We start from the raw sequence: 11,600 nt of genomic DNA, 5'->3' as shown, positions 1-11,600 counted from the left end.
TCATTGCCTCTGGGGACCCTCTTGTGCTGTGCTTAGTCACTCAGTCGTGTCCGACTCTTTGTGACCCCGTGGACTTTAGCCCCCCAGCTCCTCTTGTCCACCGGGATTCTCCAGGCAAGAATACTGGAGTGGGTTGCCATGCCCTCCTCCAGGGACTCTTCCCAACCCAGGGATCGAACCCAGGTCTCCCCCTTTGGAGGCGGATTCTTTACCGACTGAGCCCCCAGGAAAGCCCATATAAAACATATAAATCATGTATATTTATGTATATAAACATTTACATATGCAGATACATGGAGTTTTAAAACATCAAGAAGAAAGGGAAAAAAATCTAACCAAATGCTGTCAGTGGTTCATTCTGGGAGTGAGATAGGAGTGTGGTAGACTCACTTTTTACAAGTCATTATGGTTTGAATTTGTAACAACAGCAGGCTTAACTTTAAAATGACAGCTTAGAGATTATAATTTGCATACCATAAAATTCACTCTTGTGAACTGTACAATTCAGCGAGTTTAAGTATATTCACAGAGTTGTGCAACCATTATCATTATTTTATTTAGAATATTTTCATCACCCCAAAACTCTGTACCCATTTAGTACTGACTCCCAATGCCCTTCCCCCAAGTTCCCTGCCCAGCCCCTGGTGACCAATATTCACTTTCTGTGTATTCACCTCCTCCTCCTTGTTGTTCAGTCACTAAGTTGGGTCTGACTCTTTTTGCAACACCATGGCATGGACTGCCAGGTCTGCCAGGCTCCTTCTGTCCATGGGATTTCCAAGGCAAGAATACTGGAGTAGGTTTTCATTTCCTTTCCTAAGGGATCTTCCCAACCCAAGAACTGAACTCAAGTCACCTGCGTTGGCAGGCAGCTTCTTCACCACTGAGCCACCAGGGAAGCCCTCAAATCCTCTGAAAATGAAAGTGAAAGTCGCTCAGTCATGTTCGACTCTTTGTGACCCCATGGACTGTCCATGGAATTCTCCAGGCCAGAACACTGGACTGGGTAGCCTTTCCCTTCTCCAGGGGATCTTCCCAACCCAGAGATCGAACCCAGGTCTCCCACATTGCAGGTGCATTCTTTAGCAGCTGAGCCACAAGGGCAGCCCTCAACTCCTCTAGGTACCTCCTGTAAGTGGAATCATTCAATATTTGCTGTTGAGTAATGTTTAGATTCTTGCTCTGGTCATAATCTTAACCAGTCACTTGAAAAAACAGAGAACTTTCCCATACCAACACAACATTATTTGCAGTTTAATTAATGGTGCTAGAAACAAATGGGGCTCTAATTTTAAAATAAAATCAGCCCCAAATGAGCAAGAGGAAATTTGTTCACACAGCACCAGGGCCGCAGAAGATCACTGGAAGACAAGAAATCCGGGTAAGTCAGGTAGAACAAGCATAACTTCATCGTGAAAAAGTGAACAGATGACAGGCAGGACTTTAGGAACTGGGCCATCCTTCCAGTCTAGGCAGCCCAGAGCCCCGGCACCTGTGAGCTTCCAATTCTAGGATTTCGTTTTTCTAAGCTTCTCCAACTCCAAGATCCACGTGGATCTGACCACACTGCTTTTCCTTCCAGACTGCACCCCAGGCATCAGGCCCCCGGCCCGGCCCCTTGGCTCTGAGCTGCTCTCCAGGGGGCAGCCTGGCAGAGCTGTGGACAATAGGAGCATTGTGGAAACTTGGAAGCCGGGGCCTGGGGGCAGCGAGAGGCATGTGGGAAGCTCGGGAGACAGGAGTGGCAGCCGCTTCGTAGCTCTCCTCATCCTCGGTGGGCCAGAGGCATGCCCTGAGCACGTCAGGACAGCACCCTGCGTCCCCGCCCCAGCCAACCTGGATGAGTCGAGATTCCCGGCAAAGTCTAGGATAGGCAGTTATTCCAAGCCACTCTCCATAGGCCCTACTGCTCCCCACACAGACACATTCTGGAAAATCTGTCTGGGATTGCGCAAGTAGGTTTGCATCCTTACTCCAAAATGAAGCAACTCTGCAGCTGAACCTTCCAGAGTAGAGAGAACCACAACTGCCCAGCACTGGGAGGGTTCTCTCTGAGCTGGGAAATACTTTGCCTTTTGAGTCTGTCCCAGGAAGGAAGGAAGGCCAAAGAAGCCATTGAAATATCCAGGCCGGAAAGGACCCCTAGGGAGTATCTAGCAAAGACCTTCTGGGTATAGGAGACTGGAGCCAAGGAGGGAAGGTGTTTACCTAAGGTGGTACAGGCCATTGAGGAGAGGCTGGGGCTGAACCCCCTCCCCCTGACCCTTGCTCTCCAAGCTACAGACTGCCTGCAAGGTCTCAGCCTGCCACACTGTCCCTCGCCCCTTTTGGCTTCCCCTGAAATGCCTGTTGCTGCTTTTCCAAATCCTACACAGCCATCAAGGTCCAACCTAGATGTCACCTCCTCCCTAAAGCCTTCCCTGATAGACCCAGATAGAAGCCACAACTCTAGGTCTTCTCACCGAATCCCACCCTTGAATTAGCTGGAAACTAAAGGGGATATCCTTGCCAGTATCAGAGAGGCCTTTCCACAGGCCTACCCTGGAGAGACTGGCAGGCCAGTGTGGGAGACAGAATGTAAATAATCACAATAAACAGTCACAGAAAGACAAGACAAGGGAGGTGATATAGAAATGGACAAAGCGCCACAGTACTTCCACAGGGAGCCTCTCCTCTCCTGGCTGGGGGTTGAGGGCACATCCCTGAATGCTGCGTGGAGAAAGTGGCATTTGAACAGTGGCTCCCATTATGTGGCATTTATTTGTGTATATGTGTCTCTCCCCATTGGACTGTGAGATCCTTAAGAATCAGTTCAGTTCAGTTCAGTCGCTCAGTCATGTCCAATTCTTTGCAACCCCATGAATCGAAGCACGCCAGGCCTCCCTGTCTATCACCAACTCCCAGAGTTCACTCAAACTCACGTCTATCGAGTCAGTGATGCCATCCAGCCATCTCATCCTCTGTCTTCCCCTTCTCCTCCTGCCCCCAATCCCTCTCAGCATTAGGGTCTTTTCCAATGAGTCAACTCTTCGCATGAGGTGGCCAAAGTACTGGAGTTTCAGCTTTAGCATCATTCCTTCCAAAGAAATCCCAGGGCTGATCTCCTTCAGAATGGACTGGTTGGATCTCCTTGCAGTCCAAGGGACTCTCAAGAGTCTTCTCCAACACCACAGGTCAAAAGCACCAATTCTTCGGCGCTCAGCTTTCTTCACAGTCCAACTCTCGCATCAATACATGACCACTGGAAAAACAATAGCCTTGACTAGATGGACCTTTGCTGGCAAAGTAATGTCTCTGCTTTTCAATATGTTATCTAGGTTGGTCATAACTTTTCTTCCAAGGAGTAAGCGTCCTTTAATTTCATGGCTGCAGTTACCATCTGCAGTGATTTTGGAGCCCCCAAAAATAAAGTCTGACACTGTTTCCACTGTTTCCCCATCTATTTCCCATGAAGTGATGGGACCAGATGCCATGATCTTCGTTTTCTGAATATTGAAAATATTCAATATTCCTTAAGAATATTGATAGCTAATCTTTATTGAGCACTAACCTTATGCTGAGTTGGACATGACTGAGCAACTTCGCTTTCACTTTTCACTTTCATGCATTGGAGAAGGAAATGGCAACCCACTCCAGTGTTCTTGCCTGGAGAATCCCAGGGACAGGGGAGCCTGGTGGGCTGCTGTCTATGGGGTCGCACAGAGTCGGACACGACTGAAGCAACTTAGCAGCAGCAGCAGCAACCTTACGCTAGACATTGTGTGTGTGTGTGTGTGTGTGTGTGTGTTGTTGGGGGTGGGTGTTTTCTTATTGATGTACACCCCCTCTTTGATTTCTCACCACTCTGTGAGCGTCATGTGATCCCCATTTACAATGAGGGTAAGACTCTGAGAGGTAATTCCTGCTCGAAGCCACACAGCTGTCAAAAGGTGGTCAGGACTCTATCTGGTTCTGACTTCAAAAAAAACTTTCACCGCAAGGATGTGCCGCTGGTGGACTGAGGCCTGCCTTGTGTCAGGTTCGCCTCTGCACACATTATTTTCACTGAAAGTTCATTCGCTGTTATGTACCAGTGAGCTTTTTGAGCAAGAACCCTCCCAGGGACCCCAGGTCCACAGCCCCCAGCAGCTGTTCCAACTCACTTCTGACAGCAATAAACGGGACTGGTACTGGGGTTCTTCCTGAAGGCTAATAAGTTTGGTGCTTGGATGCAAATGGGATGTTCTAGGCCCTAAGAGTTGGGCTCCTGTGGTTGTGCAGTGGGGCTTGGCAACAGAAATTTGGCAGGAAGGAGGGGGTGGGAGATCAGAAGGCCTGATTATAGTTGGGTCTGCAAAGCCAGTCCCCGTTTAGGTTTAGACTCTTTAGGGATGACTGGGGGTTACAGTAGAGGTCACGGGTGCTGGAGCCCTCTCAACTACCCCTCAGAATCAACCCGGCCAGCTTTGCTAGTGAAAAGCAGGCAGGGTGGGAAATGGTTTCTGAGACTTCCTGACCCTGGAAGGTCATCTCGCCTCTGAGGACCGAGTGACAAGGAAGGGGCTGTCAGGCTGGAGAGATTTCAGTCAGCCAGAAGGTCAGATCCCCTGCCAAGGCTGTCAGACACTAGAAAAGGACGGTTTGTCTCCCGTTTACCTGACTGTCTACACCAAACTGAGCAAGGCAGCTCTTCCCGTCTGAAACAGAAAGTGAGACTTTTCTGCAGAAGCTCTGAGCAACTTGTTTTTCCTGTAAGTAGAACAGATGTTAGCGAGAGCACACCTCATCTCCAGATGACGCAACACAACAGAGCTGGGACGGACAGGAGTAACAGCAAACACTGGTGTCGGCTCCAGCTCCATGTGCTGAGACTTAGAGGGGCCCGGGGAGGCAGGTGGGGGGGAACTATTCTCTCCATTGACAGATGAGGAGGCAGAGGCCCAGAGAAGTTAAGCAACCTGCCTGAAATCTCCCGGCTTCTAAGAGGGCAGTGTCAGGACATGTTTAGCTGGGCCGCCTGCCTGACCAGAGAGGGGAGAAGTCCACCGGCTAGGTCCATAGCCCCAGGGAGAGATATAGGAGTGGGGGTAGGAACAGCAGGGAGGTATCCTAATCAAGGGCGAGGCCGGAAATACAGAAAGCTGGGTTTTTCAGCTGCAGATTTGACAGGAATGTGTGAAGCCATAGGAACCAGGCGGACTTGCTGCTTTCCTTACCACTGCCTTCTGGAAAAATCAGGAAACTTGCTGGTCAGACTTTGGATTCTTGACTAAAAAGAAAGTACAACTTCAGAGTTGCAAGTTAAGTTTTATTTGGGGCAAAATGAGCACTGCATCCCAGGAGACAGCACCTCAGATAGCTCTGAGAGACTGCTCCAAAGAGGTAGTGGGGCAAGGTCTATATGTAAGATTTTGATGAAGGGGGAGTTCAATGCAATCAAGTGCTTATTTCACAAGGGGTTTTTTTTGCCAGTCACCATTCTTCGGATGTCATCATGAAGGGATTTAATGCTTTTCTAGGTATGAAGAGATGTAAGGATTGGGATCATGAAATCAGTTTCTGAAAATATCTGTCCACCTGAAAATGTCTCACTCCACCCTGAACTCCCTCAGGGGATCTTGAAGGTCAGCAGCTGCAGCAGCAAAAGGTTCAGTCTCTGCAGAGGCAGATGGCAAATGCTCTTGTTGTTGTTGAGTTGCTGGAAAATTCTCTCGGCCAGTGCCAATTTGTAGTTGATAGGGCCCCCTCACGGTCATAAATCCAACTATACTTTAGGAGGCATTCATGACTATTTTGTCCCATGTTGCTGGGAAGGCCCACTCCTAGTTCTGGAGAAGATTTTGCTGGTGGACTGCTCAATATGCTATTCCTTGACTAGGTCTTAACAGTCAAAGATCTCTGGACACCTGTCTCCTAGTTACGGCTCAGGAAAGTATTCCCTCTCAATGCATCTTCCCGTATCTAGAGTTACACTATTACCATTGATCACATATCAAGCTATGCGTTTGTCTAGTTATCATTATTTTCATGGGAGGCTCCATTATACACTTGATAAAACAGGAAACAATAATCTTGTAAATCAGGCAAAATACAAACAGTGTAGCTAATAACATTAGTGGACTTATAAGTAAATATTTCAGCTATGAGCCTCCCATACCAAGCCAGTTCTTTTTGGTTTTTTGTTTGTTTTTAAAGATCTTCAAGACTAGGGAACGGGTCACTTAAGGCAGAAATCTGATTTTTCATATGGTTCATCAAACGTGTTATATTAGAGGACGACTCAAGTATGAAAACACCACATTCAGTTTGAATTATGGCACAGGCACCTCCCTGAGATGCTGTAAGGTGTCAAGGGCCTTGCGCTTCTGTAGCACCACCTCCCTTATAGAGACCTCAGAGTTCAAGAAGCTGATAGCCGGGCTACTACCATTTAAAGCTTGTTGACTGAAAGTTCTTAAGACTTCAATATGGCCAATTATATCCTCTAATCCTAGTGAAGGCACAAAAATAGCTGCTGAATGGTCATACCAGTAGAATACAGACCTCTTGACTCATCAAGCTCACATCAATGTTAGATTGGCTGGAGTTTCCTCCAATTTGTTGCGTACACGACCTTGAGTTCATAGGACTCCCAGGCTATGCCTTCCTATCCATCCCAGTAAAAGCCAAGGCCATAAATTAGTACCACAAATGTACTGAGTTCCATTAGATGCAATCCAGTGAATCTCTGGTCATCTGACCTAGTCAGTTCCATACCAATCACTGTCCCTAAGGGTAATAATAAGCATAGTTCATAAGGCACCTAGCCTCATTTCCTAATGTAACTAGGTTGATTGTCCTTAGTATGATTTAATTGTTCCCAACATAGAGAAGCTTTTGAATGTAAATGATCATAGCCTGGTGTTAACCATAGAGATCCATCCCATAATTGTGGAAGTTTTCCTTTTAATAGATGACAGGTTACAGTATTTGATTGACTTAGTTCATTGCTCTCATTGAGTCTGAGTGATCCTAAGAGAAAACTTAAATTTGTGACCAGGGTCAGAGCAGATGTTGTTAATTTGCCAGATGACAGCATCCCATCTAGTAATATCATGAGTACACAGAACAGGACCTAACTCTCTTCTAAAATAAATTTCCTAGGGGGCATCCAATCAGAGCCTTAGAGGGGATAACACCACCAAGCCTTGGGTAGTTCTAGTACCCAGAAGAAATCAGTTCAGTTCAGTTCAGTCACTCAGTCGAGTCCGACTCTTTGTGACCCTGTGGACTGCAGCATGCCTGGCTTCCCAGTCCATCACCAATTCCCAGAGCTTACTCAGACTCATGTCCATCAAATCGGTGATGCAGTCAAACTATCTCACCCTCTGTCGTCCCCTTCTCCTCCCACCTTCAATCTTTCCCAGCATTAGGATTTTTTCCAATGATTCGGTTCTTCATATAAAGTGGCCAGGTATTGGAGCTTCAGCTTCAGCATCAGTCCTTCCAGTGAATTTTCAGGGTTGATTTCCTTTAGGATTGACTGGTTTGATCTTGCTGTTCAAGGGACTCTCAAGAGTCTTCTCCAACACCACAGTTCAAAAGTACCAATTCTTTGGTGCTCAGCCTTCCTTATGGTCCAACTCTCACATCCGTACATGACCACTGGAAAAACTATAGCTTTGACTATACAGACTTTTGTTGGCAAACTGATGTCTCTGCTTTTTAATATGCTGTCTAGGTTGGTCATAACTTTCCTTCCAAGGAGCAAGTGTCTTTTAATTTCATAGGTGCAGTCACCGTCTGCAGTGATTTTGGAGCCCAAGAAAATAAAGTCTGTCACAGTTTCTATTGTTTACCCATTTGCCGTGAAGTGATGGGACCAGATGCCATGATCTTCATTTTTTGAATGTTGAGTTTTAAGTCAGTTTTTTCATTCTCCTCTTTCACTTTCATCAAGAGGCTCTTTAGTTCCTCTTCACTTTCTGCCATAAGGGTGGTGTTATCTGTGTATCTGAGATTATTGATATTTCTCCCAGCAATCTTGATTCCAGCTTGTGCTTCATCCAGCCTGGCATTTTGCATAATGCATTCTGCATATAAGTTAAATAAACAGGGTGACAATATACAGCCTTGACATACTCTTTTCCCAATTCTGAACTAGTCTGCTGTTCTATGTCCAGTTCTAACTGTTGCTTATTGACCTAAATACAGGTTTCTCAAGAGGCCAGTAAAGTGGTCTGGTATTCCTATCTCTTTAAGAATTTGTTGATTCACACAGCTGAAGGCTTTAAGATTCACACAGTGGAAAGTTTTAGCTTAGTCAGTGAAGCAGAAGTAGATGTTTTTCCAGAATTCTCTTGCTTTTTCTATGATCCCACAGATGTTGGCAATTTGATCTCTGGTTCCTCTGCCTTTTCTAAATCCAGCTTGAACATCTGGAAGTTCTCAGTTCATGTAATGTTGAAGCTTAGCTTGGAAGATTTTGAGTATGACCTTGCTAGCATGTGAAATGACGGCAGTTGTGCAGTAGTTTGAACATTCTTTGGCATTGCCCTTCTTTGGGATCACAATGAAAACTGACCTTGTCTAGGTGGGATTATAGGTCACTGTGAAACAATAGCTTATTCACTAAGCCAAAGTAACAAAAAAGGATTTCAAAGACAAATATAGAATAGATCATTTAAGAGGTAAAGAAACTTAAATCTATTATCAAAAGCAGTCCAGCATCTGAAGAAAGTGTGTTCCCTTAACAGAGAGAAAAGCCGAATTCAAGTTTTAAATTCATTTAAAAGTAAGCTTAACTAAATTTATATTAAATTTAGTCAGTCCTAACCATACCCAAAACTCTTTTGCAGGGTCCACTTTCCACAAAGCTTGTTACTTTCTGTCCCCATTACTTTGTTTTCCCATCCTGAAACAGCCACCTGTAAGTCAGACCTACCTCCTTTTCCCTTCATAAAATGCAATTCCATTCCTTGTACCTTTACTGAAAACCGCATCCTACTTGCCTTAAGCAGCGAAGAACTTACCTTTATATTAGCATTCTATAGATTGGTGGGCGTAACGACCAGGGATAATTTCTTAAAAACCTTTGCTTTCTTAAAGAAAGCGTCTCAGGATGGCACCAAACATTATTCATTAATAGTCAAAAATCCCTTTCATTTCTCTTTAAGAGGAAATTAGTTTTCAGTAATCAGTGTTTCAGAATCTTATTTCATTTGGAAATGACCTAGCTATTCAATAAACTTTCATCACTTCATTTAGCGCAACGCTGAAGATTCAGGTTACCAAAATCTGGAGAGACTATTTTAGACATTCCTAAAGTATAATTTTTAATAGAGTTTTTCTAAAAGCTTCATTTACATTTTCTTTCCTTAAAAGTTTCTTCACTTGAGTTATTTCCTTGCTGACAAACTTGTAACAGATATAATAATATATAATATTATATATATAATAATATTTAACTTACATTAAATATAATGTAATATATTAATATATAATAATATTTAACTTACATTAAACCTAGGCACAATGAAAATATTATGCTTAATGTTAATAACTCTTAGACTTGTCTATATTATATCACAAAGATTAACACCAGGTATTTAACACTGAGTATTTCCCAGTTCTCGTGAACCTGAAATTCATTTAGGTTGACTTCTCTTGTATTTAGAATTGTTTGATTTGTAAGCACTTAACTTTTCTTTCTAATGACAGAGCTCCTCTTCTTGGGCTCCACAATCACTGCGGGTGGCAACTGCACCCATGAAAGTAGCAGACGGCTGCTTCCTGGCAGGAAAGCAGTCAGACGGGACCAGGCAACTGAGCAGCAACTCTTCTTTAGGCCAATTAGATTAGAGCCCATTACAAACTGATCTCAGCAATCAGCAACATTATCCAAAGACAAAAACACGTACTGAGACATACATGTATTCAAATAGACACAAGAGATCTCAGCTTTGCTTTCCCAACTTAGTTATGAATCAGACTTCACAATATAAAGCTCACTAATTGTAAATAACACTTGGAGTAACAAATATTAAAAAGGCTTCTTTCCCTTTTTTCCCTCTTCAGTTTCAGGAATTGGAGATCGTCTAAATAAGTGATTCAGAGAGCTCTGGTCTCAAGGCCAAGGTATAAGAGGAGCTATTCCCACAGGGGAAGAGTACTAAAGAGATCAGTTCTTCCAAAATTTAGACCAGATAGTGCTCAACGCAGAGTTCCAAAGAATAGCAAGGAGAGATAATAAAGCCTTCCTCAGGGATCAATGCAAAGAAATAGAGGAAAACAATAGAATGGGAAAGACTAGAGATCTCTTCAAGAAAATTAGAGATACCAAGGGAACATTTCACGAAGGATGGGCTCAATAAAGGACAGAAATGGTATGGCCCTAACAGAAGCAGAAGATATTAAGAAGAGGTGGCAAGAATACACAGAAGCACTATACAAAAAAGATCTTCAAGACCCAGATAATCATGATGGTGGGATCACTCACCTAGAGCCAGACACCCTGGAATGTGAAGTCAACTGGGCCTTAGAAAGCATCACTACAAACAAAGCTCGTGGAGGTGATGGAATTCCAGTTGAGCTATTTCAAATCCTGAAAGATGATGCTGTGAAAGTGCTGTACTCAATACGCCAGCAAATTTGGGAAACTCAGCAGTGGCCACAGGACTGGAAAAGGTCAGTTTTCATTCCAATCCCAAACAAAGGCAATGCCAAACAAAGAATGCTCAAACTACTGCACAACTGCACTCATTCACATGCTAGTAAAGTAATGCTTAAGTAATTCTCCAAGTCAGGCTTCAGCAATACGTGATCTTCCAGATGTTCAAGCTGGTTTTAGAAAAGGCAGAGTAACCAGAGATCAAATTGCCAACATCTGCGGGATCATGGAAAAAGCAAGAGAGTTCCAGAAAAACATCTATTTCTGCTTTATTGACTATGCCAAAGCCTTTGACTGTGTGGATCACAATAAATGGTGGAAAATTCTGAAAGAGATGGGAATACCAGACCACCTGACCTGCCTCTTGAGAAACCTGTATGCGGGTCAAGAAGCAACAGTTAGAACTGGACATGGAACAACAGACTGGTTCCAAATAGGAAAAGGAGTACGTCAAGGCTGTATATTGTCATCTTCCTTATTTAACTTATATGTAGAGTACATGATGAGAAATGCTGGGCTGGAGGAAACACAAGCTGGAATCAAGATTGTTGGGAGAAATATCAATAACCTCAGATATGCAAATGACACCACCCTTATGGCGGAAAGTGAAGAAGAACTAAAGAGCCTCTTGATGAAAGTGAAAGAGGAGAGGGAAAGAGTTGGCTTAAAGCTCAACATTCAGAAAACGAAGATCATGGCATCTGGTCCCATCACTTCATGGGAAATAGATGGGGAAACAGTAGAAACAGTGTCAGACTTTATTTTTGGGGGCTCCAAAATCACTGCAGATGATGATTACAGCCATGAAATTAAAAGACGCTTACACCTTAGAAGGAAAGTTATGACCAACCTAGATAGCATATTGAAAAGCAGAGACATTACTTTGCCAACAAATGTCCATCTAGTCAAGGCTATGGTTTTTCCAGTAGTCATGTATGGATGTGAGAGTTGGACTGTGAAGAAAGCCGAGCAC

At 44.1% G+C, this 11,600-nt stretch overlaps 1 long non-coding RNA gene across 1 annotated transcript; it reads right to left on the bottom strand.

Annotated features, from left to right (window-relative positions):
• Positions 1-531: 531 nt before the first annotated feature.
• LOC138436093 (uncharacterized) lies at positions 532-4,728 on the bottom strand. The gene is made up of 2 exons (XR_011255331.1): positions 4,636-4,728; positions 532-3,241 (listed from the first exon to the last, which is right to left on the bottom strand). It is a non-coding gene; the product is annotated as an uncharacterized lncRNA (long non-coding RNA).
• Between the last annotated feature and the right edge of the window lie 6,872 nt (positions 4,729-11,600).

Source organism: Ovis canadensis, chromosome 3 (genome assembly GCF_042477335.2).
Source record: "Ovis canadensis isolate MfBH-ARS-UI-01 breed Bighorn chromosome 3, ARS-UI_OviCan_v2, whole genome shotgun sequence".
Classification (NCBI taxonomy): Eukaryota; Metazoa; Chordata; class Mammalia; order Artiodactyla; family Bovidae; genus Ovis; species Ovis canadensis.
This window is presented reverse-complemented; position numbering and strand designations above follow the sequence as displayed.